We start from the raw sequence: 17,774 nt of genomic DNA on the forward strand, positions 1-17,774 counted from the left end.
CAGAAGAGAGGGTGCCGAGTGAAGCGACGTTTCCTCGTACGTGCGGTTGCTTGTTTTTTTTCTCTCTCTCTCCGCGTTCTCTCCGCACGTTTTGCTCGCGCGTGAAGCCGCTCCCTCATTGAGGTGGCCAAACCCACCGGCAGCGCGGGGGGGGGACCCCGCTGGCATTATCACGGCCATCATCATCGTCGTCGTCGTCGTCAGGACAGAAGTATTTGTGGGATTTGCAAACCCGCGGGGCCCTCTCTTGGCTCGGCGCGATGCGTTTCTCCGCGCAAGCTGCTGCGGCGCGCAGGCTCCCGAGCGCGAGGGCGAGCCTAATTAGCCGTAATTGTTTCAGGAAGAAACACTGGCGATAAAAAGGGGGGGCAGGGGGTGGGGAGAGGTGGGGTTCAAGCCGTCAATCAATTAGGCGGCAGCACGGAACCGCCGCTCGTTTGCATCAGCTCCCGGCGAGCGAGGCCTTGTCCACGAGTCTCGTCACAACAACACCGCCGCTCCGGACACCGTCGAGATGCTTGCGTTGAGACGGCCGTGAAAAGTTAAGGCGTTTCACATTCTCGCTTTTTCTATTCAAGCGAGGACCGGTTATTTGAGTAAAGAAGTTGCTTATTTTTGTTGGTGGCGAGTAAAAGGTGACAGCGCCAAGTAAATATTGATACGAGCTTTCAAATGACTGCATCGTGCTTGCTTTAGGAAGATAACTTTACGTCATCCACCATCATCATCATCATCACCAACATCGTCAGCCATGGTCAATCCACTGCTGGATGAAGGTATCTCCCAGGCCACCGCCACTTCTCAGGATCCCCACAATACAGCGATTCACACAGCGCCTGCGCGTCAGCTAATTTTTTTGACCACATCAGTTATTCCCCTCCCCACCATTGCACGCATGGTAGCGCGCGGCGAATGCGTTTTCTAAGTGGAAAAACTAAATAAAAGTCACACGCGCGACAGATTTCATCCAATCACGGAGGGTTGTACATTTCCATGCCAATCGCCATCGCACGACGGCAGTGGCGGCGGCTACAGGAGAACAATTCCTTCGATTTAAATGGGACAATTTCTCAGCTCGTGCAAATACACCTCGATTCAAATAAACCGAGGTATTACTCACGCTTCTCTGTGGAAATCCAGAGAGTGACTTTTTTTTTCTGCTCATTGTATGCATCTATGTTGAATGTCTTTCGCACCGCATGGAGCCAACCGTGATAATCGGAGGTGCGGGGGAAGGATGTAAAAACTGAACACGCAAAAAAGCATTTCTAAAGACATGAGTTTTGAATCTAGATGCTTTAAAAGTGTGAAGCTCCAGTGGCTTCCTGACATCGGAAGTGCATTCCAGACGACCGCAGAGGCAGCGAATCTGAAAGCGCGCGAATCAGTGGCCGTTTTAGTTCGACGGCTAGCCAAAGAAAAATCCCCCGAGTTTATTTCTTTGGTGCCACCAAAAATACAGAAAGATACCGGCGGACAGCCAGGCATTAATTCCATCCGGAGCTGTCTGGGGTCTCTGCTCCAAAAAAACATTGATTCGGTGGGGTCTGAGGGGTGGATTGGGCGGCGGCGTTTACCGCGTTCCACGAGAAATTCAAGCCCCTGCTGCCCACCCGTGGAATTTGGTCGAACAAAAAAGGAAGGAGGCTCAAGCAGAGAAGGTATTTAACGACGACCATTCCACGCGGCAAAGCCACGGCAAACAGAGGATAAGCACAGCACGGCGAGGAACAGAGGAGCTCGTTTAGGGCACGAACGTGTTATGTTAAACAGCGCGAGGCATGGGGAGTGGGGGGGGCCGTGGCTTGAAAGGCCGGGGGGCGTCTGTGGCCGACCGTCTGTGCAAACATCTCTCGCGTTGGGCTAAGCCCCGTGCAGCGTAGATGGCTTCGATCGTTTTCTCGCTCTCCCGCCCGCCCGCCTGCCCTGCCCGCCCCGGCCAACACCTTGACACGGCACCTCAACATTCCGGGGGGATGATGAGGCACTCGCCGGGCCCGGTCCTCCTTATGCGCAAGAATGTCATCATCGGATTCCTCCCCCCGGACGCGGGGAGGAGGGTCGGCCGGCAGTGGCGGGAGGTGGGGGGGAGGGGGCAGACGCTCGACGAGGAGGAGAAGGAGGCGGAGGAGCAGGGGGTTGTGTGCAGTAACATTCAGCATGAGAATCCCCGTGGCAAGTGACACAGCGACTTTGAATGTCAGCGGGCAGAGCAGATGCACTGGGCTGCCCCCACTTCCCGTACGCGCACTTCACTGCTCCAGCCCCACCTCCTCTCCCTGCTCTCAAACATCCTTTCTCCTTGGGACCCGATCCACACCCCCCCCCCCAAACTTCACCACCCTCATTCCATCCAAGAATTCCCCCACCTCCCCAAAAAAAATGAACTGGTGGAACCCAGGCCGCCACATTCTTGGAATCCTCCGTGCCGTTTGTAGCAACAATGCGTCAAGCAGCGCGGTGCCCTGATTGCTCTCCCCGTGACCTCTCTGCGTGACCTCTCGACAGTCCAGGGTACATTATTGCTGTGTTTCCACGGGCACTAACAGCAACCACTGACTCAAACCAATCTTGACCATTCCGGGGCCACGGCCGTTGACGGAACGGCATCACATCCACATCGCCCACGTCACGACGTTACTACCGGTTAAGGGGGGCAGCCAGCCGCCCCTGCCACCTCTCCCTCGTGAAAGAAAACCGAGCTGCCTGGAGTACGTGTGCTGCACAGCTCGGTAATACCTCTTTTTCCACAGAACAACCGAGCCCTGCCAAGGCCGTGTCAAGCCAGCCCAGCACAGCTCGGGACGTGCGAGGTTGTTTTTGTTGTCGTTTTCCACTGCAGAAGATGCGTGCCGACAACTCTGCACCTCTCACGTCGCACTGACTGACGTCCAAAAGCAAAGGACGCCGTCGTTAGCGCCAACGCCCCTGGCCCTGCTTGGCCCAAAGCAAGATTCAGACACCCTTGTGAGGCCAGCGTAGCACGCTTTGGGCTGAACAGATCGCCAGTGGAAAACACCTGGAGCTTGACACGTCTGCTCAGACGTACCAGTGGCAAAGGTGTATTTACTATCGTTGTGGGAAATCTGAACGAAGCCTCCATGCCCGGTTCGTGAACCCGGGGCCGTGAACCCGGGGTCCGGCTCGCATTCTAAAGTGGTCATGGGAACGCGGCATTCTAATAAAGGTCGAGTGTTCACGTCCCGGATTACCGCGAGAGAGAGCGTCCGAGGGGGGGGGGGAGGGGGGGCGCGCCTTGTTGGCAGCCGCCTCGCCTCGGCACTCGTGGGAAGGAGGAGGAGGCGGCAGGAGCAGCAACACCGGGCGTGTTTTGTAAACATTACGCACGCCGGTGACGTCACCATCCAGATAGACATTATTTCTTTTCCATTCGCGTGAGCACACACACGCACGCAACACGCTCGCACACAGATGAACAAAGACAAAGATCGCCCGTATGTTGGTCTTTACCAAAGTATTGGGGAAAGTGCTGTTTGCGAGCACCTATGAAGGGCCGATATGGCACCAAGCTCGGCCGCGTTTGTCTCCCCAATGCAAATGTTTACACACCGCACCCGGTTACGCAACTGTGGTTTCAGCCAGCCTCTGGGAGTCCCGGGCAGGACGGGTTCAGATATTCGTCATCGATGTTTGGCCGTGAGCGGGTAATCGAACTCGGGTAAGGGTGGTCGGGTTCCGTGGCGCAGTGCGCTAACCGCTGTGCCACCGCTCCTCGCGCGCACACGCAGACATGGTGGTGTGGTGGGGTGTTGGTGGTGTTGGTGGTGGTGGGGTGGTGGGGTGGTGGACTGCTGGTGGTGGGGGGGTGGTGGTGGTGGGGTGGTGGCGGTGGTAGGGTGGTGGTGTTGGTGGGGTAGTGGGGTGGAGTGGTGGTGGTGGAGTGGTGGTGGAGTGGTGGTGGGGTGATGGTGGTGGTTGGGCGGTGGTTGGGTGGCGGTGGGAGACGGCCTCGGCTGTCGAGGGAGCAGTCAGTGCCACGTTCAGCTGTTTGGCCACAGCCGGCAACGCCCGGCCTCGAGGGGGGGTTAGGAGCCTTTGACCCCCAACGCCCCCCCCCCCCACCCAGTCTCGCACCTGTGTTCTGTGACCCCCACCGCCAGCCAACGATTGTACGGTTAACCCTACACACACATCATTATCATCATCATCATCGTCAGCCACGATCTATCCACTGCCGGATGAAGAGCACTGCTCCAAGCCGTCGTAATTCGCTCAAGGCACTTTCAATGCAAAACAATCCACCCAGCATCTCAGCAACACCAGATTTACTGCATCGCTCCCGGGCGCGTTCCCTCTGGTAGCTGCCAACGCCGCCGTTCGTCACGACCGCGAGCCCTCGTCCTGTCTGGTGACGAGTTCCTGCCCAGGCCCCACTTGCGAGATGTTAACTACCTCGCCTGGTGTACAGGAGGTCGCTGGTTCGATTCCGACCCTGACGCCTGGTGTCTATTTGGAGCTTGCGGTGTCTCTCTCTCACCGTGGTCGCGTGGATTTTTCCCCGGGTCCTCCGGGTTTTCCCTCCACATTTAGAAACATGCGATTGGAGTATCTGCCTGCTATACATTTCCACACGATAAGCAACTTCGTTGGGCTATAATTTGTGATAGTCAGTGGGGGCCTTACATGGTACATGTTTTATAGTTTTACTTGTCTTCCTATGTTGCCTGCTCCAACGCATCTGGACGTCTGCGACAAAAAGAGCTTCATAGCTCATCGGATTCCTCCCTGTCCAAACAACGATTCTGATTCCGCGTCGGCAGCAGCGAGCGCTCGCAAAGAACTCACGAACCGAGCCCCCGTCAAGAGCCACGCACGCTCTGCTCCGAATCGCAACACCGGTGCAGAGCAGCGTACCGGTGTAACCAATAGTGAAAAACAACGGCAGTCTCAGAGCGGCAACGCCTCATTGCCATCTCAAGATCATCATTTTTGTTTCAGGAGGCCTCCGGCTAAAATGGAATGTTTGGCCAATTCAATTAACGGAAGCTCACGCACGAGAGGGCTGGGGGGGTAACACTGGCACTGCCACCCCCCCCCCCCCTGTCTGTCACCGCACTGCACTTGGTGGGCTCCCATCCGTGTACTAACGAGGTTCAAACCCCTCCTGCTTAGCTTTCCGATATTTGACTGTTCGCAATTTGCCAACGCTGTACAGCAGGAACAAGACGTTGGTCTACGCCAGTGGTTCTTCTTAATCTGGGGTGCACGTATCCATTGCGGGTGCGAGATGCCCTTTCCGGGGGCTGTGGGACATGGGCAGATTTTTTTTTTAGAAGGCAAATCGTCGAAAAAACACAAATTAAGCACGGGCACGAAAGTCACAACTTACTTGTGTCCCATCAAACCCTGTTGCATGCATTAACGTCGTAACATCTTTGTAACGACTGGAGATCCCAAAGGGGGTGCAAGGCTGCAGTGAAGGTTAAGCACCACTGAGCTAGGACAACAGCTGTGCTGGTTTGACCGTCCCCGCTGCCGCTGTCGACTAGGAGCCAATGGGCACAGCCGAGTATAGGTGCGATGATGTTGAGAAACACCGGGGAAGAGAATGGGGGGCGAGCGGTTGGGGGGGGGGCAGCGTGGGGTGGGCGGAACGGGAGGGGTGGGGTGGAAGTCAGCAGTGGGAAACAGCTGGTTCCATTTGCACAAATTAAGCATGGCCACGTAAGAACAAATACTTTGTTTCACGAAACCCTATGTATCTATTAACATTATTAAGGGGTGCAAGGCTGCAGTAACGGTTAGGAAGCACTGGTTTACGCCCTGGCCTGTAACACAGTGCGCGATTGGCGATGATGTTATTTTTTTCTCCGCCCACGAGTCGGGCATTCACAATAGAGTTTTTTTTGCTTAGATCGCGTAAATATATAAACGTGTCGTTAAACCCTCCACCACCCGACACAGCCAACTAGTAAGGGTTGTCATGTAAACAGAACGTGGCCAATTCGTCACTAGCACAGCACACCGGTGTGTTGGAGAGCCAAGTCACAACATTTACAATCTGAGTGTGCGACGTTTCGCCAGTAATTACAACTAGCTTCATCAGGCGACAGCCAGATTTGTAGAGAAGTCCACCTGTTTCGTCGGGCATTGCTCAGTCGAAGGTGGGCGCCGCCTCTCTTCGGCTGACCTCATCGTCTGAATCTCCCGTCCCCCAGCTGCCCATCCTGTCGACTCCCCTGCCCAGGCCTTTTCTCGAATATATAAAACAAAAATTAATCAGTCTAGCAGCCACATGGATCAGTCTGTTCGAATGTGCCTGACAGCGTAGCGGTTAGTGCGCCGTACTACGAGCCCAGCAAACCGAGTTCGACTCCTGACCATGGCTCATACCAGCGGCGATTATTTAAACCGATCCAGGGCCTCCCCTAGGTCGACTAAGCCTCAAATGTGTTCCTGGTGTGATGTGTAAACGTCGTCACGAGGGAGACCAAGGCAGCCGGACGCGGTGCTGGCCACCCACCCCCTCCGTGCGTCGTACCGCCGGCCTTACTATAGGTGCTGCTACTCGCTAACAGCACTTGCCACAACAGTCTGCTAAGGATGTGCGGGGGATCTTTGTCTTTTGGTAACCGGCGCTCTCGAGCGAAAGTAGATTATTAATCGGGACGCCACACGCGGTCCGCAATACTTTTTTTTATTTTTTTCAAACATCAACAAACCAAAGAGGCCTCTTCCGAAATGAGATTCATAATCAGTTTGACCTTGTCGCACCTCTGACAGCAACCTAAAGCGAGTGCTCAGATTAAAAAATATATATAATATATAATTAATGAGCACTCAGACTCGCCGAGTCGTGCGCGGCTATAAGAGACAATTAGCCGACACGCTCTTAATTTGCTTCATTTGGAACTTATCTCGCTGGGGTGGGGGGTGTGGGGCGTGTGGGAGTGGAGGGGCGGGGGGCAGTGGGGGCGAGGTGCTATTTGGACACAGAGGCCACGCAGCTGTGTTTGAGGCAGGGTTCACAAACAGGAATGTTTGGGGTCAATAATGACAGCGCGCGGGCAGGCGGGCGGGTGAGAGCACGGTGCGAATTTGCCTTTCTTGCCTTCTCAAAGGAGGCAGCCGTCACATCGACTGGAACAAGGGGGGGAGGGAGGGGGGTACTTGCGCTGATCGCACCACCACCGCTCCCCCCCCCCCCCTTTCACTGCAAAAACGTTGCACGCGGCGAATTAAAGAAAAAAAAATAGCTTTTATTTGAGCAGGTAAGACCCACTGATAATCACTTGATTCAGCTATCGCGCTGTGACGGTTCCACCTGAAGACGGAAGCTTGTGTTGCATCCGAAACGTCGTGATTTTTATTTTATTTTTATTTTACTTTTATTAATTTTAATTTTTTACCTACGTGACTTTTCCGAAAAAACCTAAGAATATGAATCCTTGCAGTCACGAAAGCTTCAAATCTAGAATTAAGACCCACTGAGCTATGTAGCCCTTCTTCAGGAGCAGCCTGGCTATCGCAAATAATAGCTCAGCGAATTGGATTCTCATCACGTGGAAATGTTTCGCAGCCACATTCTCTAACCGCGCGTTGTTCATTCTAAAGGTGGAGGGAAAAACACGAGGATCCGGAGAAAAATCCACGCAAACCACGGGGAGAGAGACACGTGCAAACTCAAAATATGCAGGCGTCAGAGTCTTGCTCGAACCCACCACCTCCTGTATATCAGGCGAGGTAGTTAACATCTCGCCACCGCGGGGCCACAAAAAGGGGAGGGGGGCACTTGCGTTGATCGCCCCCCCCGCCCCCCACTGCGAAAATGTTGCATGCGGCAAATTGGTGGCAGACCCAACGTTCCGTGACTACGGACACACCGCAGAGCACGCGGTGCACTGTGGGAGTGACACGAGGGGGTGACACGAGGGGGTGACACGAGGGGGTGACATCTATAGACTCACGGAGACCCATAAACTCACACGGAGATCTATAGACTCGAACAGAGACCCATAGACTCGCACTGGAGACCCATAGACTCACACAGAGACCCATAGACTCACACAGAGACCCACAGACTCGCACAGAAACCCATAGACTCAAACGGAGATCTATAGATTGACACTGAGACCCATAGAGTCACACAGAGACCCATAAACTCACACGGAGAACTATAGACTCACACAGAGACCCATAGACTCACACGAAGATCCATAAACTCACATGGAGATCTATAGATTCACACTGAGACCCATAGACTCACATAGGGACTCACACAGACATATAGAACCATGGCCATGCATAGAGACCGAGGCTCACACGGGCGTCTGTAACAATGGAGGAGGCATCACATCGATTCACCACTCCGCTCCTCCCGACGCAATCGCCTGGCTCATCAAGAACCTCGACGTGAAATTACAGCCGCGGTTCTCCGTCAGCGTCATCAGCGGCCGCGCGATTGGAGAAGACGAAGGCGATGGTTGCATTCGAGTCTGACGTTCGACAACGATCTGCCACAACGGCACCCCGATTGGCGATGCCTCTCAGCCATCTCCCGAAGACGCCAAAAGTCACGGATGATGGCGCGCTACTCGCCTCCTCCTGATAAAAACGTTCGACAACACGAAACATTTCACGGCCCTCTTTGTCAGTCTACTTGCTGGATGACAAATACAAAGATGCCCTGTATAGCCTGAACAGACTGTTGGGACAAGTGCTGTTAGCGATGCTCCTATGAAGGATAGAACGGTACACAAGAGCATGGGTGGGCCAACTTTGTTTCTCCCAGTGGCGATGTTTACACACCGCACCAGGTACTCGTTTGAGGCCGAGTCGACCTAGGGGAGGCCCAGGACCGGTTGAGATAATCGTCACTGGTCTTTGACCGTGAGCGGGAATCAAACCCGGGTCATGGGTTCGTAGCGCAGCGTAGCGCTAACCGCTACACCACTGCTCCCCCGACGTGGTATGCGGCGGTCACTTATTTGGCCGTACTCCACAACGCCGGTCACCGCGGGTTGGTGACGTAGCAGGGGAGAGGGGAGCCTGCTGAGGAGCGGTTCAGGTCATCGCTCAACTCTGATGCTGTTAGCCCGGACAGGGAATTGAACTCAGGTGGCCCAGGTTCACAGCGCAGTTCTGTTTCGATTTAAAGCGTTCGTGACTGCAGGGATTCATCTTCTTGGTTCTTTCGGTAAAGTCACGTAGAAGACAGACATGTTCTCCACCTGAAGACGGCTGCTTGCGTCGTGGCCGAAACGTCGTGAGAATTATTTAATTATGTTTTATTTTTTATTATTTTATTATTTTTCTTCTACGTGACTTTACCGAAAGAACCAAGAAGATGAAGAGCAGTACTGCCTAACCACGATGCCGCTGCCGTACGCCATGTTGCTTTTTTACATCTCGTTTCCGTGATATTCTTTAAGATGTTACTAAAAAAAAAACACCGTAGCGGAAACGCATCTACATATTACACACATGCGTTTCGTACGTGGCTACACATTCACCATAATCACAACTCCTCAGGGTTATACACAACTCCTAAGGGTGAATCACAAGTAGTAGGGGTTAATCACAAGCCCTAAGGTTTAATCACAAGTTCTAAGGTTTAATCACAAATTCTAAGGGTTAACCACAAGTCCATAGGTTTAAACACAAGTCCTCAGGTTTAATAACAAGTTCTAAGGTTTAAACACAAGTCCTAATGCTTAATCACACGTCCTAAAGGTTAAACACAAGCCCTAAGGGCGAATCACAACTACTAAGGGTTAAACACAATCCTAACGTTTAATCACAAGTCTTCATTGAGAGGAGGACCGGGAGACTGGGGGTGCTACACAGTCCACGCCGCCAGACAGCTGTCAGACAGCTGTCAGACAGCCGACTCGCCGATGCTGGGGATGCTGATGGTGCGTTCCGTCCCGCGAGTGTCAAAACCATCGACGAATTCCTTCAACAAGCTGTCCCCTACGTTATGGATTAATATGTAACAAAAAGTAGTCGGCACATTGCATCAGTGGCAACACATTTATTCTACACATTCACCTCGTGTGCTATGTCATCGCCAAAAAAAAGCCGCCTGTCATATACTTGTTTCACTTGTGACGCTACACAGTTGTTGTTGTTGTTGTTCTTCACGAATGTATTCCTTGGTTCTTTCGGTAAAGTCACGTATAAAGATAAAATAATAAATTAAATAATAGCATACGACCGTTTCGATTGCAACACAAGCAATCATCATCAGGTATAATGAAATAGCGACACAAAATCTAACCAGAAAACCACAGACAGACATATAAGCAGACAGATATCACCAAGATACACAGAGAGAGCAACACAGGTACAGAGAGGGGTGATCGTCTCTGTGGGGTGGCCTTAAATAGACAGAGGGGGGGGGGAGGCAGAGAGAGGGAGGGGTTAGAGAAAAAATGTACATGTCACGAATGTGTTGAGATTTTAGTTTTGTTAGTTGTCCACGTGCACCACGGCCAAGCCAAGCATCACCAAGCAGGTCACTCGCTCCGCGCTTGCAAGGCGTCGTGTTCCGTACGAATGCACCGGGTGCTGAACTTCTTTCGCACCGTGCTTAACCAACCGAGCTCATCGGAGGTCCCGTGTTGTGTACGAGTTCGTGTGTGTTGTTGTTGTGTCCGTAAAGGGCATTTGCGTCACGTGCTCATATCAGCTGTGTGCTTTGTCGCCGCTAACCTGACCTTCTTACATCCGCCCCTGCGCATGCAATTTCGAAATTTCTCCTACACAGTATCCGTGCCGTAGCCTGTGTGTCCCCTGCCCCCCACTCTGGAATGACCGGGAGAGGCGCGACCCCCCCCCCCTGCCACCCATCGGCTGCGATCCGCATGACAGAGGTCGCTGCGTCGCTGCAGACGCCAGTGTGTGCTTCACACGCGGCATGTGGTGTCCAACCGGGACATCTCTTCCTCCGCGGTTAATTTTTTCATTCGCCTCCAACCTCCTCTCCAACGACGGCGGATTATTATATATTTAACGATAGCTGCCAACGCCTTTTTAATAGGCGCGCGACTATTTCGTCTCCCTCCACCCCCCCCCCCCCTTTGCTGCTTGGCGACGGGAGTGGATTGACTGTCAGACACCGATCCCGATTGGCGCCACGTGTTGGGTGCGCGGCAGCACGCGACTCCGTCTCTTTCGTGTTGTCCCCCCCCCCCCTTCTCAATGGCACAACGCCCACCCCCCCTCCCACCCCGTCCCTGTTGTTCTCCCGTCTCGCAGAGCGTGGCCCGTTCGCTCCGTGAGCCCCCGAGGGCCAACATTTGCCGACGATTTGCGTAATCCATACCGACACGATTCTTCAACACGAGCACGATCCTGTGCGCTCGTCGCGAGCGCTTTAATCGATTATTGGCATCGGCGCATCAACACACACACACGTGTCTGCATTATAACTTCAATCCCCGTGCCTGCGGGGTAAGTATTGACTGAACGACACTGGGACAGGTATTTTAGTGTGGGCGGGTGGGGGGGCAGGGTGGGACAGAGGACAGGGGGCAATGAAAACAGCTGGTCCGAATATCCACCACCAGCTCAGATCCGTCACGGTTTTTTTTATGTTACCTAAATCCTCCCCAGCCATGTGCGCCTCACAGATAAGACAACTCCACAGCCATCACACCTGTTACCTGTTCGGCAACACCTGTGGGGGTGGGGGGGGAGGGGAATTTCCCGTCCCCATCCCAACCGCACCCCCGCCGCCACCCTCCACCAACAAAGGCACCAGCAGCGGATCGATTCTCCTCTTCGCCCTGCATTGTGCAGTGGGGCTCAAGGGGATGACAGCGAGGGGAGGGGGGTTTGGAAGCCCCGATTCAGGCGCCTTCCACAAATGCACAGCCATCGCGGCTCTGCTCTGTGTAGATTCCGAACAAATACTGCCATCGGTAAAGCCTCGCAAGACGGCAGAGGGCAAAGCGGTGTGGTTGGCGAGCACCTATTAAGGTGTGGCGAGGGTGGTGTGTTGGGGGCGGGCGGTGAACAGAACCACGCCCGGCCGCCTTTGTCTCCTCGTCGCCATGGCGTATGGTGTTGATCAACAATTGCAACTCGTTTCAGGCTGAGTTGATGTAAGGGAGGTCTGGAACAGGTGTGTATATACTACCACAACACGCAAAGACAAATATCTCCCTTCAGCCGAACAGATTGTTGGATGCAAGTGCTGTTTGCGAGCACCTTATTAAGGCCGACGCAAAAGCGGGAGGGCTGGCTGTGGTTTTTACACACCGCCACTGCACTATGTATTTTTAGGCTGAGTCGATCTAAGGGAGGTCCGCTCTGGTTCAGAAATTCGTCATTGATATAGGCCGCGGATCAAACCCGTGTTGCGGGTTTGCAGCGAAACACGTTCACCACGACGCCACCGATTTTACAGACAGACATATAAAAGACAAATATTCCCCATATAGCCTTAACGGACTGTTGTGGCAAGTGCTGTTTAGCCAGCACCTATGAAGGCCGGCACGACACACGAGGGGATGGGTGGCCAACAGCACGCCCGGCCAGCCTTTGTCTCCCCCGTGGCGATGTTCACACACCGCAACCAGGTGCACTCATTTGAGGCCGAGTCAACCTATGGGAGGCCCAGGACTGGTTCAGATAATCGTCACTGGTGTTGGCCGTGAGTGGGGTTGTAGCGCAAGTGCCCTAACCGCTGCACAACAACTCGCCTCCCCCCCAAGACACAACGCACATAGATGGCCAAACCTCACCCGGTAAGCAAGTGAGGTGCGGTCGTCCGTGTGTTGTGTGTGGGGAGTGAAGCCACTCGGCAGGACGACTGACATTGGGCAACGCAGTGAGCACATCATCCATCCCGGACCCCTCTCCATCCCTCGCAGCTCAAGATCACCCTCTGCAGCTTCCTTCCTCGCCTCTGCCTTGTACCCCCCCCCCCCCCACCACAAGCTCACCTCTCCCTTTCGCTCTCCCTCGTCGGCAGAAGAGTTACAAGAGAACGACCGCCGGAGAGAGGCTGAGGTTAGGGGCGAGGCGGAGATGGAACGGCCAATTCATTGGTGGGGTGAGTGGGGTGGGGTGGTCTCTAGCTGGAAGCGTCGAGGTGGGATTCCTGGTTTGCGTGAGAAGGATGAACGCTGGGGGGAATTTGTGGGACCGCATTGCGAGAACAAAGCGAGGAATGGATGCGTTTTTTGCGTTTTTTTTGTGTGTTTGGCAACGTTCCACGAAAAAAGTCTTCCCCGCAGGCGGACTCCTCCACGCGTAGAGAGGGAGAGAGCCAACACTGACATTCCTTCCCCGTGGCGGGGAGGCGACGTGGCCCCCGAAACGTCGGACACTTTTGCAGAGGCGAAGGTGCAGGACGGGCGATTGTGAAGCGAGGACCGCTGACATGCCAGCTGTCTGACAACGCATTCCCCCTCTCTGGGCAATCGTAGAAGGTCGGCAAGACGCCGATATTCAGGGTCGAACCGACAACCGTTTTCTGTCTGTCCGTGCGGTCGTCCCAATTGCCCCGCGTCAGGGCTACTCGCGCGAAACGTTGAACAGTAAAAGCCTGGGGAAGACAACCCCAGCAAGGGGACGAGAGCTGGTAGGGGGGGACGCTGGCTTCAGGATGGATGGATGGCATCGAAGCCGACACACTCCTTCTGCTTTCACTCCGCCGTACAATCGGATCGCGTTGCGCGCCACTGATGCACGCTCAACCGCACTATTTATCGAGCGCGTTGCTAATATAGCCCCGGCTAAACTTTTCCAGTATCGATGTCCCCCCACCCCCACCCCCCCCAATTTAGACGACTTCTCCTGTTGCCCAGGTGACCCACCTCTAAACTGGTTCTGTCATCGTAACAAGCGACTTGCCCGGACTGTGTGAGTGTGTGTGTATGAGTCTCCTCTGGTTATTGACCCACTGCATGTCTATAAGGCGAAGAGCGGTAGCGTAGTGGTTAGCGCTACGCTGCGCTACGAACCCGGCGACCCGGGTTCGATTCCCGCTCACGGCCAACACCGGTGACGATTAATCTGAACCGGGCCTGGGCCTCCCCTAGGTCGACTCAGCCTCAAATGAGTATCTGGTGCGGTGTGTAAACATCGTCAGCGGGGAGACAAAGGCGGCCGGGCGTGGTGTTAGCCACCCACCCCCGCGTGCTTGCCGTGCCGGCCTTTCATAGGTGCTACTCGCTAACAGCACTTCCCCCAACAGTCTGTTTAGACTATACGGGGGATTTTTGTCATTGTATGTGTGTCGACTCGGTCTCACATGAGTACCTGGTGTGGTGTGTAAACATTGCTATGAGGGAGACAAAGGCGGCAGGGGGGGGGGGTGACTGGCCCAGCCACCCCGACGTGTGCCGTTCCGACCTTCATAGACGCTGGATAAACAGCACTTGCCCCAACATTCTGTTAAGGCTATACGGGGGATCTTTGTCTTGTGTGTATATATATGTGCGTGTGTGTCCGTGCGTGGAGCTGGCCACACCACCCCCCCCCCCCACCTCTCGCTTGCCATGTTGGCCTTCTTAGGCGCTGGCTAAACAGCACTTGCCCCGACAGTCTTGTTAAAGGCTATACGGGGGGTCTTTGTATTTGTGTGTGCTACTGTAAATGCCACGGCCGCAGTGCAACGTGACGGCAGAGAGAGAGAGAGAGAAGAGACGAAGGGCACGGGGCGAGCGCGACTGACTACCACCCATCGCACCTCCGGCGAGCCATCCGCCGTCTCCTCCTCACGCCATTCTCACGTCCTCCTCCGGCTGAAGGCCCTTCGTGACAAATGACGTCCGATACATCCCACGTGCTCCCCGCCTCGTGTCAATCGAATGACGTCCCAAACAACACCCGAGTCGTCCTTCGCCTGACATTCTGCAATTAAAGCCCCTCCACCAGACGTCCTACTGATGTCATACACCTGACATTCTACACCTGATGCCCTCCACCAAACGTCCTACCGACGTCAACCACCTGACATTCTGCAACTAAAGCCCCTCCACCAGACGTCCTACTGACGTCACCCACCGCACATTCTACACCTGATGCCCTCCACCATTCGTCCTACTGATGTCACCCATCTGACATTCTACACATGATGCCCCTCCACCAGACGTCCTACTGATGTCACCCACCGCACATTCTACACCTAATGCCCCTCCACCAGACGTCCTACCGACGTCAACCACCTGACATTCTACACCTGATACCCTCCACCAGACGTCCTACCGATGTCACCCACCTGACATTCTACACCTGATGCCCCTCCACCATTCGTCCTACTGATGTCACCCATCTGACATTCTACACCTGATGCCCTCCACCTAGACGTCCTACCGACGTCAACCACCTGACATTCTACACCTGATACCCTCCACCAGACGTCCTACTGATGTCACCCACCTGACATTCTACACCCAATGCTGTCCACCATTCGTCCTACTAATGTCACCCACCTGACATTCTACACCCAATGCTGTCCACCATTCGTCCTACTGATGTCACCCACCTGCCATTCTACACCTAATGCCCCTCCACCATTCGTCCTACCGATGTCACCCACCGCACATTCTACACCTAATGCTGTCCACCAGACGTCCTACTGATGTCGCCCACCGCACATTATACACCTGATGCCCTCCACCATCGTCGTATTGATGTCGCCTACCTAACATTCTACAGCTAACAACCCCAACCTGATGTCCCAGTCAGCTGAGACCCGTTCAACCGACGTCCTCCGCACGAAGTCATCCACCCCTTGACGGACAGCCGACGCCCTCCCCACACCGGGCAAACCTCCACCGCACACGCGCGTTCCGTCAGCGCACCCCGCCTGATGTCCCCGTACACGCGGCACCGCGGATCTGCGATCCTCCACCACATCCCCGCCGCCTCCTCCTCCTCCATCTGCTCTCCTCCAAATTAAGTCAACGCATCTTCTACACGAGACGCGCTCCGCCCGACGTCCTGCACCTGCCTTCCTTCACCCAGTCTCACTCCCTTCACCTCGAACACGAACGCGTCGAGCCTCTCCGGCACACAAGCTCCCACGCCACCACCCGGCATCACGCCGCACCTCCGATTAGCACGGGGTTGGTTTGGCTACGCACGGTGCGAAAGAAGCCCAACGTGACGAGTACTCGACTCGTGCTGTCGCGATGCGCTCAATAGCACCCTACGGAACAGGTGTTCAACCGAGGCTTCTTGACAATGGGGGGCGGTGGACGCAGATAGGAGGAGGGGGGGGGGGTACGTGTCCTTTATTTCAACCACGTGAGAGTCGAATGACATACCCGAGTAGTCATCTGCCAGGTGAGACGTGGGATACAAAGGCGGATTTTACGCCGAGACCACACATTGGCTGGGTGCGTCCTGCGATTTTCAACCGGCGTGGGATCACAACGTTCGAGTCGACGACCACCCCAGCCTGGGTTCGACTCCCCACACCGCCCCCCCCCCAATCTCAAATGCGTGTTGGGGTCGTTTCCTTGTACCACAGGGGTGGCTTGCCATCCGTCCACACGAAGCAAAACTGTGAAGCCACCCGGCCAAAGCGTTCACCGATTCGGGAGGCAGTGAATAGAACCGCTCAAACATGGCCCAGGATCCTCCTGTCAAGCACTGCCGAGACTCCGCGAGGCTCTCCTGGGTGTGTATAGCCACATAACGTTATCAGCACGAGCATTGTTGTTGCTGTAATTCACCGAAAGTCGTTGCGCGATTTTTCAAAGCCGTGCACCGAACGCGCCGCGCCCCACAGTCGCAGGGTCAAGGTTAGACTCCTGCTCCGGGCGAAGACACCGCGACTCGCTCGGGCTTAACCAGACGGGAGAGCCACACGCGGACCTAAACACCTCACCCCCTGCGGCCACGTGGGAACACGGTAGGGCTTTGGAAGTGGGGGGGAAGGGGGGGGTCCAACGCCACTGATGGGTGACCGCGCACCCCTCTCGGTTCCGCGGGGTACACACGGAGCCAAGCTGCAGACCCCATCCTCAGCGTGTGCTCCTGCCTCCTCCTGCTGCTGCCTCGCGCCATTGTTTAGCACGTTGAGAGAGGCGAGGCAGAGGGCCGGGGCAAGTGTTCCCAGGGTGGGTAGGGACACCCAACTAGAGGGGGGTACCCCGATCGAGCGAAGGAGGGTAGAAGAGGGGTGTGGAGTCGGGGGGGGGGGAGTCCTCGCTCGGGGGTGAAGAGGAGAGAGGAGAGGGGGGGGGGGTCCCACTGCGCTCACAACCGGCACGGCTGAATCGCAGTGCGGAGTGACTCTCACTCGCGCACTCACCAATCGCGCTCTCTCTCTCTCTCTCCCGTTCTCGCCACTCACCTTGCCGTCGTATCACCCGCCCGTTCGACTCTCCGACATATCTTCACGATCCACAACCGCGGCGCGCGCGGAGCCGGGCACTCTCGAGATTTTATTTATTAATCCGCAACGGAATCTTGGGCTGGACGCGCGCGGGTGTGCGCGCTGGTGCGCCCGCGCGCGCGTTCGTTCGCTCGCTGGCTCGCGAGAGAGAGAGAAAGAGAGAGAGTCGAGCGGGCAGCCTCACGCTAGGCTCGCCTCTGTCGATCTGTGCAGAGAGGCGAGCGCTGCAGCTGCGAGCGGGGAATGTGGGAGGTGCGTCCACGCCTAGTCCCCTCCCCGTCTCCCCTCCTCCTCCTCCTCTCCCCCATTAACCTCCTCCTCCTCTCCCCCGCCCGGCTCCCTCCCACTCTTTGCCTCTCCACCCCTCCCCACACCCCTCCCCGCAACACACAGGCTGCTGTCTGCCCTCTCCCTCCCCGCGCTCTCTCCTCGCGGCATCCCTCTCCCCCGCTGC

At 55.4% G+C, this 17,774-nt stretch overlaps 1 protein-coding gene across 1 annotated transcript in view; it reads right to left on the reverse strand.

Moving 5' to 3' along the window:
- The window catches only part of PTPRD (protein tyrosine phosphatase receptor type D), a 228,459-nt gene extending 210,942 nt beyond the window's left edge, over positions 1-17,517 (reverse strand). The window contains 1 exon segment of the mRNA XM_061562738.1: positions 17,279-17,517. The gene's annotated coding sequence lies outside the window, so the exon portion shown is untranslated.
- Between the last annotated feature and the right edge of the window lie 257 nt (positions 17,518-17,774).

Source organism: Lethenteron reissneri, chromosome 4, assembly GCF_015708825.2.
Source record: "Lethenteron reissneri isolate LAM-NWPU_2019-01 chromosome 4, ASM1570882v1, whole genome shotgun sequence".
Taxonomy (NCBI): Eukaryota; Metazoa; Chordata; class Hyperoartia; order Petromyzontiformes; family Petromyzontidae; genus Lethenteron; species Lethenteron reissneri.